This window comes from Triturus cristatus, chromosome 7 (assembly GCF_964204655.1).
Source record: "Triturus cristatus chromosome 7, aTriCri1.1, whole genome shotgun sequence".
Taxonomy (NCBI): Eukaryota; Metazoa; Chordata; class Amphibia; order Caudata; family Salamandridae; genus Triturus; species Triturus cristatus.
Window position 1 is genome coordinate 38,104,239 of NC_140590.1, and position 16,769 is coordinate 38,121,007.

The 16,769-nt window shown below is 46.0% G+C and overlaps 1 protein-coding gene across 3 annotated transcripts in view; it reads left to right on the forward strand.

The window, feature by feature from the left end:
* LOC146808752 (cell adhesion molecule CEACAM4-like) overlaps window positions 1-16,769 on the forward strand; it is a 508,058-nt gene that overhangs the window by 259,266 nt on the left and 232,023 nt on the right. The gene's annotated exons all lie outside the window — the stretch shown is intronic.

Consider the following 16,769-nt stretch of genomic DNA (forward strand, 5'->3'; position numbering starts at 1 on the left):
TCCCAGGTTTATCAGTTCTGCTAAATATGGACAAGCGTCAAAATCCATAGGAGTTGCATGGGAACGCCCATGGAATGCCTTCCCAGGGCAGAATAACGCATTGAAGTGATGTGTACTGCTTGCGTTACTCTAGAGTTATGAAGCCGCTCAGGTGCACTCAAAGTGGCCTTGCGTGGCTTCATACATCTCATTTTTGAGCTGCGTTGAGCATGCACAACATTGCCTTGTGCAAGAGGCCTCGTAACATTTGCTGTCACTTTCTATTCAGTCTCTAACATGTATACTTGGAGTCCATGCAATATATCTGTCTGTTTTGTGGTCATTTCGTTTTTGGGAGAAATTAGAGAGTGCAAGGGCTTCAATCACTCAAAATAATGTGGTAAGTCCTATCAAAGTTAAGATATCCTTAAGGGGCATTCTTAATGCATGTGAAGGCTGCCACACTTCGGCAATCTTCGGGTGATACACTCCTACCAGTGCTGGATTATTCATATCCAAGAATAATTACAATAAAGTAAGCAATTGTAGATTTTTTATATGTAAATATGTAATTGTGTGTGTGTGATCATTACTGTTACTATCCGGTTCAGCCTAGCAAGGTGTTGTTCTAAGTCATCGTTCATGATGTGAATAGGTTCAATGTAAAATATCACCTCAGGATCTTCTTGTAAGATGTTCATAATGCATGTTGCAAATAAACTAGGGGCCAGATTCACAAAGGTAAATTGAAACAAAAGTCTAACTTTACTAATTTCCGTATTCACAAAGGGCATTTAGGAGTGATAAAGGTACAATTTTGTCTCCGTTAAACTTAAGTTTTGGTCTTAAGTTAAAGTGAGACCAAAAAGTTAAACTCAAGACCAAAACTTAAGTTTAACTGAGACTATGGGGTCTATTAGGATGGCGGACGGATGGCCGCCACCAGGCCGACGGTGGCAACCGGTGGCGGACATCCGCACGTGATCGCAACCCTGAAAACCGCGGGTCCCATTAGCATGGCGGTTACGACCGCGGCGGTGAGAATCTCTGTCCGCCACTTTTACGCCAGTACCAGTCCGCATGCATGCCTAGCGGGCGGAACTGGACCGCTACAATGATGCCAGTGCAGGGCCAGGCTCCGCTGGCATGATTATGATGCCGGCGGTAGCCAGTCTTTTTGCGGCGGTGGAACCACCATGGAAAGGCATGTGGAGAATGTCTACGGGGGCCCATTGCGGGCTTCCAATGTGTTGGGGGTGTGTGTGGGTGCACTGGGGGTACCCATGGTGCCCCCCTACATGTCACTGTATCAGGTGGAAGGCACTGTGCAGTGCCTGCCACGCAGTGCAGTGACATGCATAACATGCTCCTTTTCACATCACAGAGGTGCTGCTGGCAGCAGCGACCGCCGCAATGTTAATCGCCGAAATCCGACCTCCGCGGTCGGATTTCAACTGCAGAGCATCCTAATTGGACCGGCGGTTATGCCGCAGTCCTTGCGGGCGGTCTTTTCCCGCTACCATGGCGGTCAGGGAGAATTTCTGACCGCCATCCTAAGAGGCCCCAAAGTCTAACTTTACTACTCGTAAATGTCCTTTGTGAATACCGAAAGTCATAAAGACTGACTTTTGTCTCAGTTTGCCTTTGTGAATCAGGCCCTACTTACTTTTGGCCTCAGTTAAACTTAAGACCAAAACTTAAGTTTAACTGAGACAAAAGTCTAACTTTAGTACTCGTAAAAGCCCTGTTGTAAATTACGAGAGGCCAGACTCCATTTTGTGCCTGGCTGTTAAGTTAGCATGTCTGCCTTTATCATATTGTCTGCCCGTATCTTTTGAACGACCTGTAAAACTATCAAATCATTCCAATAGCGACCTTGACAAATATACCTAATTCAACATGGGGTCTAGGACAAGTTCCCTGTTATTCATATATCGAGGTCAAACAGTGTATGTATAATGTAAATAATGTAGTCTGAATGGATGTAGTTCTGTCATACTGGTTTGTCTTAATTTGTCAATACTGGTTATGTCTGCAATTAGGTGGAAATTCCCTAATGTAGGATAAATGGTCAGTGGCCAATACTATAGAAACCCCATGAAGTGGCCACAGATCTAGACAACAATTTTCCTTAGATTATCGCACGAGTTCCTGCCACAGATCATGTAACAGACTGCCAGGCTGTCCTACTGCTGCAGCACCAATTCCTATGCTGAGTGCTGATGCTGAGCCAACTCCAAGAGGAGAGTAGCTGAGCTCAGCTCGTCTGTGTTTTCCTTTCGAGGGAACACTCTCTCCCGGAAGAAGCTGATGGCCACAGCTTGTTCGCTGTGAACAGATATGGAGTGCATTGAATCCCAAGAAACTCTAGATGCAAGTTAGCTACTCCATGCTCTCATAGTGTAGTGCATAGAAGTCATCTTTAGGGTGTTAGGTTTCCAATGACATTTCAACCATGTTAAAAATGTTCATACCATTCTCACTGTTAGTGTCATTGTTGGACAGGCCACATGAAGGGCTTGCTCCCTCCCCGCATGACAGGGCCCAAGCCCCGGCCCTCCAGGTGTTACCCACAGAAACAACCCGCACCCCGTCTCCAGACGGGACTCCTGCCCCCGGACATCTCTGTATCATGGGGCCGAACCACTACCGGCTCCCTCGCCCGGCCCCCATCTTGGACACTGCACCACGAGGCCGCGTGCCCTCAGCTCGACCCTAACCCTGGGCCTGGCCAGGCCCCGACATCCCGGCACCACCATCCACCCAGGAGGCGAACGGACCACTTGGCAGGTCGATGGGAGGAAGAAGTGTCAAGGGCTCTCCCCCGCCAGGTGCCGATCGCCCCCCAGCTCCCCCGGGCGCTGGCTCCACCCCCCTGCTGGGTGTCTGGACTCCCTCATCCCGGACCTCCCGACCTCCAAGTGCGAGGGTCCGGACATCAAAGGGCGCCAGACCTATAACTGGGGCAGCTCCAGAGCAGGAAGGCAGTTGTATCCTGGAGTCGAGAGACACCGTGAAGAACTCATCCTTGACGGACTACCGGCGCTGCCGTAGCCCTGCCTTGTGAACTTTGGTCCTGCCTGCTGGCGCTGCCGCGGCCTTCTGCATCCTCCATCCTCGTCGGGATCTGCTGGCGCTGCCGCGGACCGTTGTGACTACCACCCTCGTCGGGACCTGCTGGCGCTGCCGTGGACCGTTGTAACGACCACCTTCACCGGGACCTGCTGGCGCTGCCGCGGCCCGTTCATCTAGAACACCGAGCTCGAGGATTGTGAGCTATCGATCATATCATCGCATCTACCAGATTGGTAACCAGACTGTCCCGCTACCCCCTTTCCCAACCAAGAGACTAGAATCGAGGGGACCCCTGAGTCCAGACCTCCTTGTACCATTCTATCGTACCTAAGAGATCGCTTATAAAGAACGATAAACCTTATCCTTGAGTGGTGTACATCTGGAGACGGCTCTCCCCGGAGACCTCTCCCCTTGTCCTCGGCCGACCCTCCCGGTCCGTCTAACAGTCATGCATTAGTGCTGTTTTCATTATGTTTTGGGTAGTCATTGCTCATGTACTAAGCAACAGGATGAAACTGTTAACAATTAAACAATGTTAACCCTTTGAGTGCCCACTGAAAATCATTCAGGGCCATGCCATTTAATGACTTTTTGGAGTGCTCTACTTTACATGTATTTTGTGTAATTGTGTTTATAATATTGACAAACTTTATACCTCTGGTTCAAGTGCTTCTTGTACTATGAATATATATATATCAATCATACGTTAATAGAACACCCCAAAGTTACATGACACCATTCAAGATGGCCAACAGGTGACTGTGAAAATAATATGTGTAAATGACCGTGTTTACTGAAAGCAGAGGTTCATGATTCCAGGTAAAAACACATATTTTGATTCAAATTTTTTTTTTATGGCTATTTGTTATACTATGAAATACACTGAAGATACATATATTTATCATAGGTTTCAATTGTTGTACCAAATCTAAAGGTATATGTGTAGTAGAATTATTTCACAATAGTACGATTGATTTTTTACAGAGTACTGTTACTAGATGAAAGAAAATACACAATTTACCTGCATTTTTGACACCACTTTATGTACTACAAAATGGCTTGCTAATTTGTCTGTTGTTGTCTTTTATATGATCTTCCCTATCTTCCCAATCTTCTTATCGAAGTTATATTTAATGTCTCAAAATATATTTTCTGACCTTTATCTGCAGTAGTGATGCATATTTTGTGGATAGGTTATAGGTGATTTCACGTATAATCCCTCGATGATCCCAGTTTTCGACCTTTGATCGTAAATGGTAGCTCTTAGAAGTGTACAAAGGATGCATTTGTGTAACAGCAAAATGGTTTTTTGCAAAGTGAGGTATCATTGGAAAGGTCACTTTCTGTCAGGGCCGGACTGGTCGTAGCGGGCACCGGGCAATCCCCTGGTGGGCCGCACAGGTGGGGGCCATTTTTGGGCCCCTGGGGGCCGTTTTTGTTACAAGGCCATTTTTGCAGCATAGCTGCAAAATTGGCCCTGTTACAAAATCGGCCAAAAACCAGCCCTGGCAAAGAGCTCGGCGGCACCCCCAACACTCTGGGGGGGGGTCCAGCCGAGGACTTTGCCAGGGCCGGTTTTGGTTCCCAGTCCGGCCCTGTTGTCTGCACTCACAAGCTAAACAAATCAACTAGGAGTGAGTGAGGATTTTTTTACAAGAGGAACACCTCAGTTCCCAGTAGTTTCTTACAAAACAAGGGAGGTAAGAAAACATCTTTTTAGCTGACTGTCACCCACATATTTCTATGTGGCATGTTTCATCAGCACGTTCTCACCCAATAAACTGGATTGGGTACTGGGTGGGGTCAACCCCACTCCTGGAGAACTTTGATATTCCTCAGAATTTTCTGTATGGGACCTGGGCAAGTAGAAAAGATTAAAATACCTCTGTGTGTCCCTTCTCTCAAGCGAACTTTTTAATAGGCACCCACGGGACAGAAATGAAAACATAAAAGCGGACATTGCAATTGAGGTAATGCTTCCCCGGTCCAATTTTTCAGCTGATTTCTAATGCCTAAACAGGTCAGTCGAATTTCATCAGAACCTACCCCGGTCCCTAATATTGTATTTGAATAATCATGTGAGCTTCACCTTAATCACTCACTCCCTTATGCAATACCATGTATTCCAGTTGTTTTTCGGTATTTCCCACACTTGTAAATCTATTTAAGAACTTTCAAAGGTCCCATGAGAAATGGCATCAGGCTGGTCCACCAGTCACACAGCCATCAACGATATACTCCAGCAGACAACCTACTTGGTTTCCCGTAACGCCTGAATGTTCGGGAGTTGCGGGAATCTGAGTAAGTTGCCTGCTGGGTGAGGTCTTGATAATGAAGCATACCACATAGAAATATGAGTGTGAGAAGTTGGCCTGGTATATGATGTTCACTAGTTAAAGTGACCACCTTGTACCATGCCAAGCAACCCTTATGGTGTGGTTGTAAGTCAACCTTTTCGGACTAGCTGCCCTAGTGGTAGCGTAGGCTAAGCAGTCTTTGAGGCTAAACTCGTGAAACGTGTTAAGCAAGCTGTTTTACCAAATGCAACCCCCTTTTATACCAATGAAAGGACACCACACAGATATATATTCAAAATATATATGTATTTATTTCTCAAAGTAACCCCTAGTCTCTTTATGAGCACAGGAGCACAAATCGTCAAACAAGATTACAGTAGAATACACAGAAGTTGCACTTTATATGGATAGGCCCTGGTGGCCTCTCAAACCATATACTAAAATAGTGGTATAAGTACCACGAACAGAAAAGGGAAAAGGCCTAGGGCCTCTAGAATCGCTGGGCCTACAAGGAGCTAACTTCAGTTAGTGACCAGGAGGTCCACGGGTTGCGTGTGCAGAGCAAATAGTCACACGCGAGCTCCCATAGGTTTTCAATGGGTGCATAAAAAGTACAAAGTTACTGCAAAAGGAATCTTCCGGATGGACTATGAACTCAAGAGTGGAAACACAGACACTAGAGATGATACTCTACACTTGGGCACTGGAGTGCCAGCTTTACCTCACCCACAGGAAGCGGGTGCGTAGGTGTCGAAGTGCGTCGGGTTTCTTCTATCTGTTCAATGGAGCCTGTGGACAAAGATGCTGCAGGCGGTCGGTCCGGAAGGGATGCGGTGGATCCAAGGGTGGATCGGAGTTGTAGAAGACCTGTAAGCAGAGGGGACAGTGTTCACAGTCACTCGCCAGTGACCAGCGTGGCACCAGGTGGGTACCAGGCGATGTCGGGTGCAAACAGGAAGAAAGGTGCAGCTTGTCTCTGCAGCCACGTGGTCCCTGAAGGTCGACGACGTCCAGGAGTCGGGTCACGAGCTGTCCCACTTAGGCTCTCGCTGTCGGCGGTGTCGGCGACTTGATCGAAGCAAACAAGCCTTGGCAAAAGCAATTGTTGTGGAAAACGAAATAAGCTGATGGTTATGACCAGCAAGGTCAGAGGGATTGCTCCTTTGGAGGGGAGCAAGGGCCAGTCTGGAGCAACCAGACCAGCGGTGTAGTTTTTGAAGTTCGTTGCCAAGATGGCCACTAGCCAGCGGCCAGCAACCGGTTAGGCGCGTCGAGTGGCAAAATGCAGAAGGGCCCCACGCAGATCGTGGAGATGCTGGAGGGCTCACCTTTGGTGCAGATGCTGCTCGGGTGTTTTGGCTTCTCAGATCCCAAAGCACAACTTGGAGGGAGCCCCGGTTGTTGCGCTTGCAGCTTGTCGTGGTCTTTTCAAGATGGCTGGCTCCACGTTTCTCGGTACCTCGACGGGTCTCCTCTTCTCAGGGACTGTGGATCGGGCGATGAGAGGTCTGGAGATCCAGGTCTTGTCAGTCTCTGGGCTCGGGCTCCGGCGGGAGGCGGCGGCAAAGCAGACGTTGATTCGCTGGATGGTGCTTGCGTTAGCAAGGTGGTCACTCCCTGACCACAGGGGAGATTGGCTTCAGTCCTCTGTGTGGCAGAGCGTCGAAGTTCCCGTCTTCTTCTTAGTTTCAAGTTGATTTCAGGATGTCTGAAGTCTTAGGACACAGCTCCTACCTTTAAGCGGATTCTAGGGGCCGGACTACCTGCTAGGTCCCTCCCTAAGGGTGGGACCGGGAAGGGGGGTGGTTACACCCCCAATCCTTTGTCCAGCTCGCCCCAGGCCCGGGACTGGTGTGCCCCAGGACCGGATTGAACTGGCATATGCACCGAGGCTCCTTGTGAGCCTCAGGCATGTCTGGTTTCTTTCAAGCCCTACCTGACAAATACACAAAACCCTGTCTGGGGTGGTGCACGCACCTCCCCTGGCAGGAAACCCTTTGTCCACGTCTCCCAAGCTGGAAGGACTCCCAGCAGCAGGAGTGCAGACTTGTGTCTGTGGTGGCAGCATCCATTTTGTGGAGCTGAGGCTATGTCTGATTTTACCCGGGTTTCAGGTACTGTACATGTCGTGTCCCTCTAGAAGGGTGGAATGCTAACCCCGTCGCCAGAATTTGCGAGGGGTTAGTATTCCAATTCGTATGACACCTTACTCGACATGTTTTGATAAAGCCAAACCAAAGCTAGCATTTAACCGCGAGGTTCATAATGCACTTAAGAGTATATGGTATGACGATATCTGGAAACAGTAGAAGGAAGTTGTTCCGACCACTGCAGACAGGCTCAGCTCATGCCAGAGCACCATCTCACATGGAACCAAGCACTCTGCCTTCAGGATTGTTAAGGCCTGCCATAGGAGTGACTTATAGGTTAACATGTGTCCCATTTAAGGTTAGGTATAGGTATACTACACCTAAGTAAGAGGTGGTTACACCAACTTACCCCAGCTGAGTGATCAGCCAGTTGTGTCAAATTTGTTAGGCCAAGCCTGGGGTGGCATAATACATGGTTCAGCCCCTGGCAGGCCTTAGATACACCAATGCCCTGGGTACCTAGTGTACACTGGTACGGGGGCTCACAGGGTGATCCACTTCCAATTGGTTATGCACCTAGGGTGCATAGTGTAAATTTAGTAGAGAGAACAGCAGGCTGGGGGTCTGATTGGCAGGCCCACAGCCTCAATATGTCAAAAACCAGTGAAGCAAAAAGCAAAAATTTGGGGTGACCATAGGATAGCAGACCCTACTCTCCTACACCCACTGACTCCATCACAGAGACCAGAACACTGATCACAGGCTGGAGCCGCTGTCTCTAAACTGAGCCCCAGTGACATAATCATAAGGCGGGGATTCCGGCCCGAAGGTGGGGATTCCGGCCAGTGGGTCCCGGGCTCACTGTGCCACTGTATTCAAGCTATCCTGGCTGAAGAGGGGTGAAACCCCGAAACCGGTCCTAGGATGCTTGTCTCCAGTCCAGGGAGGACATGGCCTGGCAGTTCGGGCTGGACTGTTCCCATGAGGCACAGGGACAAGACTGATTTGCATATGGCCAGGTCTAAACTGGGGAGGCATGGTGAGCAAAGGAATGATGGATTTAACTCAGATCTCTTGACTGGGGGTGAATGATTTGATTGGTTCTGCATTCCGTCCATCAATTGTGTGTCTTTTGAGAATCATGATATGTCATACCAATGTAACTGATGCGCTCTTCTAATGCCCAACTGCAAAACGTATTCAAAATCATGGAGTGAATGCACCATATTTAACATTATATGGCACGGGAGATACGGATGTTTTACGGTTGCATGTTGTAATGTTTTAACTGTACTATAAAGACTAATTTGAACTTTAAACCTGACATTTGCTGCTTTGACTCGCGCAGAACCCTCACTTGCTTTTCTGTAGTTTCTAGCTTTCGGCAGTGCTTCTCTCTGATTCGCCAGTCCTAGCCAATCAGAGATCAGCCCGGGAGGAGCCAGTTGTGCCCCCCAGGCATTTAATGCATGCCCCAGAGTGGACGCGCTGTTGTTTTGAGTGGGTAGATACTGATGTTTTATGGTAGCGTGTTTTAATGTTTTAGCTGTACTATAAAGCCTAATTTGCACTTTAAACCTGACATTTGCTGCTTTGACTCGCGCAGAACTCCACTTGATTTTCTGTAGATTCTAGCTTTCGGCGGTGCTTCGCTCTGATTGGCCAGTCCTAGCCAATCAGAGATCAGCCCGGGAGGAGCCGGTTGTGCCCCCCAGGCATTTAATACACGCTGCAGCGTGGACACGCAGTGGAAGTATGCAGCGGACGTGCCGAAGGCAAGCTTGTCTGCGCCCGTCGGCACCTGGACGTCGCCAGGTGCTAGAAACTCTGCTCCACCAGCACCTCCCAGGTTAGTCTATTCATGTGAAGCCTTAGCTGCTCTGCAAGGCATAGCTGCCTGTGGGGATCACAATTGGACCCCAGATGCCTGCCCCTCATATTGCAGTCAGTGCACCTTCAGGGTCAGCCCATGCTTGCGCCCGGCAGTCTCTGTCCCCAACACTAAGACTCATACCATCTGCAGTTTAAACTGCTGCTCCTTGACTAAACACCATGCTGAGGTGTTCAACCTCCCACAGGAACGGTCTTCTGAGTTTCTATTTTTAACAGAGGATTTGGTGGCCTTACCAGTCCTGACCCTCCGTCGGGTACGCAATGAGCAACCTCAACAGGGTGGTGGGGAGAGGGGGAGGCATTGCAATTATACACAAAGTAGCTTATACCTGCAGCCTCACCCCATAGATATCCCCGACTGCGAAGTCTGGAGTCACCTGAGCAAAGCTGCCCTGTGTGAGTGGGGAGACCTAGCAAAGGTATTGCAGGAACAGGACCTGGTTTCTGAAAGACTGTAATTACCGCTTCCACCTTTCCTTGAGACCCCGTTCCGACCACCGCGGCTCCACTCACTGGTTTTGTTGCTGCCGCTGTGAGGCTGTGGGTCCGCGCTGAGCTTTAGCTCCGGTCCAGTTTGCTCGGACCCTGGTCTCCAGCATCGGACTTTCGGCAGTCGCCACACCGTGCCGGCGGGGATCCCGCCTTTTAGGAGCACATTCCGGCAGCGGAGCCCGGTGGCGGTGTCTGGAGTGGAGGTCGACCGAGGTTTCCCACCAACAGCTGATGCTAACATAGACGGCTATGGCAGGCCGCAGAGGCCCCCACTCGTTGACCGCCTCCTGCGGTGGGGCAGTGGTGGGAACCCGGCGACTGGTTGAGGGCAACCGGAGGTAGCAGAGAGACGAAAATGGCGAGTGTAAAGCACTGCTTTGCTTCCTGAGCCGGTCCCCGAGCCCAAATTTGGACACCTGAGCTCGGGCCTTTCGGTTTAATCTCATCTTGGGTGAAGTCGACTGGGCAGGTGTGGTCGTCGACTGCGGACCTGGCACGACAATTCACTGCTCTGCCTCTCCCTTCTGCTGACCCATGGCTCACTGTGGGAACTCCCTGGAGGTCTCTCACACCTGCTGTGGGTGCCATGGGAGAGCGGCCGCACTGGCTGTTGGCTGCTGCTTTGTCGTGGGGCCTGTGGCTGCAGAAGCTGAGGGGGTGAGGCTGCTCACCGGCTGAGGATGAGGGCCCCATATCGTGGCTCACGCAGTTGGACGAACAGACCGCTTTGGGCTCACTGTAGTGGTGGTGGTGGTCTGCAGGGGCAGTAATTAGAAGAATCCAATAGACCTAAAGACTACCCCGCTGCCCCATTAGAACCCAGGGCCCTGAAACAGCACAGTGCAAGTCCAAGGAGGAAGGACACGCCTGTTATGGCTCTCTCCAGCTACCAATAACCAGGCCCTCCCAATCGCAGGATGACAAAAAAAGCCTCCCCGGCGCCTAGAACATGCTCCGGCAAAGATAATCCCTCCGACCCAAGTGTCACCCAGAAATCTAAGGAGCGCACGGAACGCAGCCCAGGGATCCCCCGTTCCAAAATCTCTTCTAAAAAGACTTCAACATCAGGCCTTATAACCCAATTTCTACATAAACGCCTACCCAACTGTGGAAACCCCCCCGTTTCGATCGAACCATCAATATGCGCTAAGGCCAGCAATGGAAAGGAGCACCTCCCAGGGAGTCTCCCCAACAGTAAATCTCTCCCAATATAAGTTCAACGTACACACATCGGGAGACACCGGTCTCAATCCAGGCATAAGCCGTGCCGCTGCTCCGGAAATGTATACAAACTTGTAAGGGACTAACATGTTGATACCATCGTCCCGACACCAGGAAACCATGAGCGGGTTGCTACACCCCAAATACATCGCCAACAACCTACCCTGCAGTCTCCTATCCAGCCCAGCCCTTCAGAGCTCTTAGGATCTGGGCCATTTATGACAGACGCGTTTGAGTGTCAACATTTTGGGCATCTATCACCAATATTTTTTTAAGACTTGGAAACTAAGATAGAAAGAACACTTGAGCTCACTCCAAAGCTGTTCAGAATGGCCAGGGAAACCAGGCTTTACCCTCCACTCAGCCAAAGCCTTCAAAATAGTATTTCTATCAATGACTCAGGACCAACCTCAACCCCAACCAGCAAAATAAATCATTCCACAGCAAGGGCACTACTCTGGCAATCGACTAAAATGGAGCTGCAAATCGACCTTCTATCAACCATAACACAACGCTTAGTGGATCTGAGCAACAAGGTGAACATTATAGAGAACAAGTTTTGCGATAACAAGGATAACCGGCCCTGCACCTGCTCATGTGCAGCACTTATCGACAAATGGGCAACCCTTCTGAAAGTTTAACAGATCTGGTAGCCTCGCTAAAGGGACAAACAGGGGGCACCACCAACCTGCTGAACAATAGTTGCTCCACACCAATAACAATGTGTGTCGGACTTCAAGCTAACCCGACCACAATCAACTTGGGCAATCCCCCAACGAAGCTCATCAACCAAGCTCCAACCTTGGCCATCAACACTTCCACCAGCCTACTGAGACTAAGTTCCAATCCCCCTACCTTACACTCAAGCAAGGAACTCGAGGGGAACTCCCTTACTCAGAAAAGGCAAGATGAGCCCCTTTCGAGGAGGGACAAAAAAAACCTAAAGAAACAACAGAAAAAGGCCAAAGCTTCTAGAAATGTTGCCCTTCCACTAATAACCCACAATCAAATATCACAAGCCAATAATGACAAAGCTCGGACCTATCCAATTTACGCCAAAAAATTTGCAACGATCAAATCAATACCAACAGTACCAATCTCAACCAATGCAAAACAAGTGACTGACAAACTACTATATCCAACTCCACAAACTGATAAATCGCACAGCTTACAAGGCCCAGCAACCGAAATTCAATCAGCTTCTTCACCAACCACTACGAGGCCAGAGCATAATAGCCAACCATGCCCACCCAGGGAACAAGGACATATCATCAGGGCACACATCACTCAGGGTCCTTTTTCCTCGGACCCTCAGATGTTCCGTGACGTAACAACCCCGCCATCTCAAAGCCTAATTTTTAGATTACAAACCTGTCAACGACCTTGGCTCAAGTTCCTACTCGAGAATCGCTCAGATAGGGCCAAGAGCAACAAACTCACAAATCAACAAACTCACAAATCAACCCACGAGGTAATTTTCACCCCTAGATATCATATTAAGGGCCACTATGACATCCTAAACAGGGGCAATATACTTCGCTTATTTAAGCACATCCCCACACTGGCTCAAATACATTCGGACGACCAAGTTCTTGAGCCTTCCCAGTGATACCCATGGGGAATCGACCTCGATAGGGTTGAGTTGTCACACCCGGGAGGGGCTAAGACCAGAAGAATCATCTTTAATGGCTGAATGGGGCATAGACATCGCCTTCCCAGTACCAGAGAAATATCCTCACGTGTCAAAAGTACCCCCCCTAATGAACAAAGTTTACTCAGATCCAAGGGGGACAGTGAGCAATCATCACGGGAACAATCCGGCTTTAAAGCCAGCACCTTACAACACATACAGGATAACAAGTACCCTTGATTATAGGACAGTTTCCACCTGCGAGCCAACGCTAAACCCTGGACACGGAACTCAGACTCGTCTAGAAGGTGTGTCACCACGACGGCACCATTAACATCACAAAGGCTGATTGCCACCGGATTAGCACCAGAACACCAGGAATTAACACACAGCTATCCATTATATCCTGGAATGCAGCAGGTTTAAAAATACTTCTTGGGTTCAACTCAGTAATCAAATAGTTTAAAAAAAATTATATCATTTGCCTACAAGAGATCTGGGCCACTGAACCCCTAATTCTCCCAGGTTTCTATGAACTTCATTCCGCAGCCATAAAACGCAACATCTTTGGGAGAGCATCCGGCGATCTCTCAATCTTCATAAATCAAGCTTGCAGAATACAGACAACTTTAATTGCAACTAACACCACAGACCTGCAAGCAGCTCTCATTAGCGGGCTAAAAAGCAACAATAACCCAACCCGTTTCTGTTAATCAACTGTTATGCTAACCCCGCCTCTCACCAAAAAAAACAAGCACTAAAAATCCTGGCAACAAAAATGGACTATCTTTTAAACAAATACGTTTCACATTTTCCAGTTATTGTCTGGGACCTGAACACCCGGGAGTTGGGGAATGTGAAAATCCACCCCTACCATTCACAGGAGCTGCCCCTCTGCAGTGTTTCTTACACAATCAAAACTTGGTCTCCGCGCATGCCATCAAAGTGGCTGTGGACCCCCTCTGGCTGCCTCCCTCCACTTTTAGGGACAAGTCCACAATTGACCACATTTTTATTTCTGTTCACCTGGCACCATACCTTAATAACTTCAAAGTGTTATGTAGTGTTATGTTAGCGTTATTTGCTATAGCGCACGTATCACTCGGGGGAATCTTGGCGGTGTTCCAGATCCATGACCAGAGGAGCAGACCAGGTAAGTTTAATAGAGACTAGCTTTTAGTTGTTTCCTGAATTTGCAGTATGTGGAGATCTCTCGCAGTGCTATGGGTAGGTTGTTCCAGTACCGTGGGGCAAAATATAAAAATGCCCTACCCCTGGTACCGGTGTAACGGATTCGGGGTCCGCACAGAAGGGATTGGGTACTTGATCGAAGACTTCAGCTGGGGACGTAGGTGGTAAGTTTTTTTTAAGATAGCGTGGACCATTGCCTCTCAGGGCATTATACGTGAGGCGACAGATTTTGAAATGGGAACACTTCTTCACTGGGAGCCAGTGCAGTTCCCTAAGCAAGGGGTGCCAGAAGGGCGGTTAAGAATAAGTCTAGCTGCCATGTTCTGGACCACCTGCAGCTTTATCAGCAGGGTATCACCCACTTCGCAGCCAGTAGAGCATTCCCATAGGGATGTATGACGATACAACGCATGCTATTACAACGCATGCTTTTACAACGCATTTTTAACAACGCATAGTCTGTTTCAACGAATGTTTTTACAACGTTAACCTTTACAACGCAAAGTATATTAAATGCATTAAAAGAGCCATAACTTAGCAAGACAATACAACGCATACAATTACAACGCATAAATATACATTTTTTAAATGTGTCAAATACAAGCTGGCACGGGATGCAGGGAAAATAGGGGTTTTGGGTGGGTAAGTGTATTAAAATGTGAGCCGAAACTGTACACAGATTTTGTTTTAAATACTCTATTACAAAATTAATACTCAGGAATTAATTTTAAAACTCGAGTATTTCTCGAGTATTAAAATTACGCAAAAAAGTAATAACAATTTTATAAAATTCGGAACAATTGAGAAATAACATAATATAATAAATAAATTTAAATAACGTAAAAAAACAGAGTTTAAAATGAAGACGACCTAAAAGAAAACAAGCGGACCACCATTTTATGACCTTAGCTCAAACACAAGTCCTACAACAGTTTCAATGACATAAACTACAGCGTCAAGCACTCAAAATGGAGTTTAAAACAGACACAATCCAAATAAACGGGCATAAATGAAAATGAAAATTAAAATATATGTTTTCACATGAAAAAAAACAAGAAAAAAGTGATTAACACAATACATATTTTTACGAAAATAATGGTGGTACATAAAAGAAAGTATAAAAAGAATACGTCCACCATTTTGCAAACAGTGGTCGACTGACTACAAGCGAGAGCACACGCTTTTTTGGCTGCCTCACTCTCTCTCAAAGAAAATCTCACTGTGACATCACATAATAGCCTCTCCAATCAAGCAAGTAAGTACATTAAATTTTAAAAAATGAATAACTTACTCACATTTTTAAATCCACAGAACATGAATTTTATAAATGTTCATTAATTTACATTTTATCGAATACCTTTCAAGAGAATTTGTTGAACCGAGAAAAATATTGGTTTTTTCTAACATCTACATAAGTGTGGAATGAAAGGGAAATGTTGCTAAATGAATTAGTGACTGAATATATGACGCTATAAAAATGTGTTTAAAAAATAATTTGCTCTTATGTTAAGAAGTAGCAAACCTGTCACAAACAAGACTTGTATTACTGAGCATTAATTTTAAAAGATTCCCAAAATAGTCAAAATAGGGCTGTAAAGGAGGATTGTGGTGTTTTTTTAAAAGTTGTCTGATATTTGTTTTGCAAAAATAGGTGGATAGTGTTTGACTAATAAGAAATATTAAAATTATAAACTGGTGCATACAAACGAAAATAATGTAAAACGAGGTTTGAAAGTCAATTAATTTAAAAACCTATTCTTTTCTTAAAATTCCTAACCATTTCTAATCATAATTATTCCATCAGAGAAACAATTCAGAACCCAAAGTATTGTTCGGAAAAAAAAAACATAAAAATTCCATATAACCTTCTTCAAATTACCACAGAACTTTTAGAGGTGAGTTCATTTAAACCCAAAATCATTACCAGGAAAAAATAAACAGTTTAAAACCATAGAAATGTTTCTAGCCTTTTTTTTAATTACTTTAGGAGATCTAAAGAATAAATCCAGACTTGATACGAAGAAGAAGGAAGTGATGTCATTAAAAAAAAGGTAACATTTAAAAATAGAAAATACTAAATCTAGTCAATATTTTTTCTGCAGGAAAATGTCTTCTAAAAATTATGACTTAGTAATCATTTTTTTTAAAGGAACGTACTTCTTACTTATACTAGATGCAGAATACAGAAGAGGTACCACTTGGTAAACCAATAATTTAATAACCATGTGCAACGTACATAACAGGATAATTGTGGGGAAAAACATAATGTTATAGATGTCCACCTCTCTAAAAAAAGTTAACAATGTATCGAAGAGGGAGAATAGTGAAAAGATTCATCTTAAATTCTTGAACTTAACTGCAACTGTATGAAAAACTCACAAGTCAAATGTATTTAATGAAATATTGTTTTCTAAAATTTCCATACATAATTGCATAATGATAACATTGTATAACTTTTTTCTCCAAAAAAAATGCATTTTTTTTTAAAGGGATATCTATTTTTAAGAAATATTTAACAGGTATATCATATAACTTTAAACAGATATCAACAGTCAGTAAAGAGCTCACACTAAATCCATAGAACACCAGCTTTGCCAGACCTTCAAAAGAAAAGAAACAGCATCTTCAGAACCACAACAAATAATTGTAAAGGTAAGTTCTTTTAAAAAAGATTGAAAAAGTATAAATAACACCTTTTTTTCCCAAACGACCAACACACCAAATATTCAATAAATATATACCAAAGCTATTTCCTTTTCTGTTCCAGCTTAGAATAATCAACATTGCAAAGATCAACTTTAGGAACAAAAAATTCCAACTTGAAGCAAAGTGAAGCAATCCAAAAGGTATTTTCTACTGAATCAAATTCATAATTTTTTTTTTGTTTCAAACAGGAAGAAT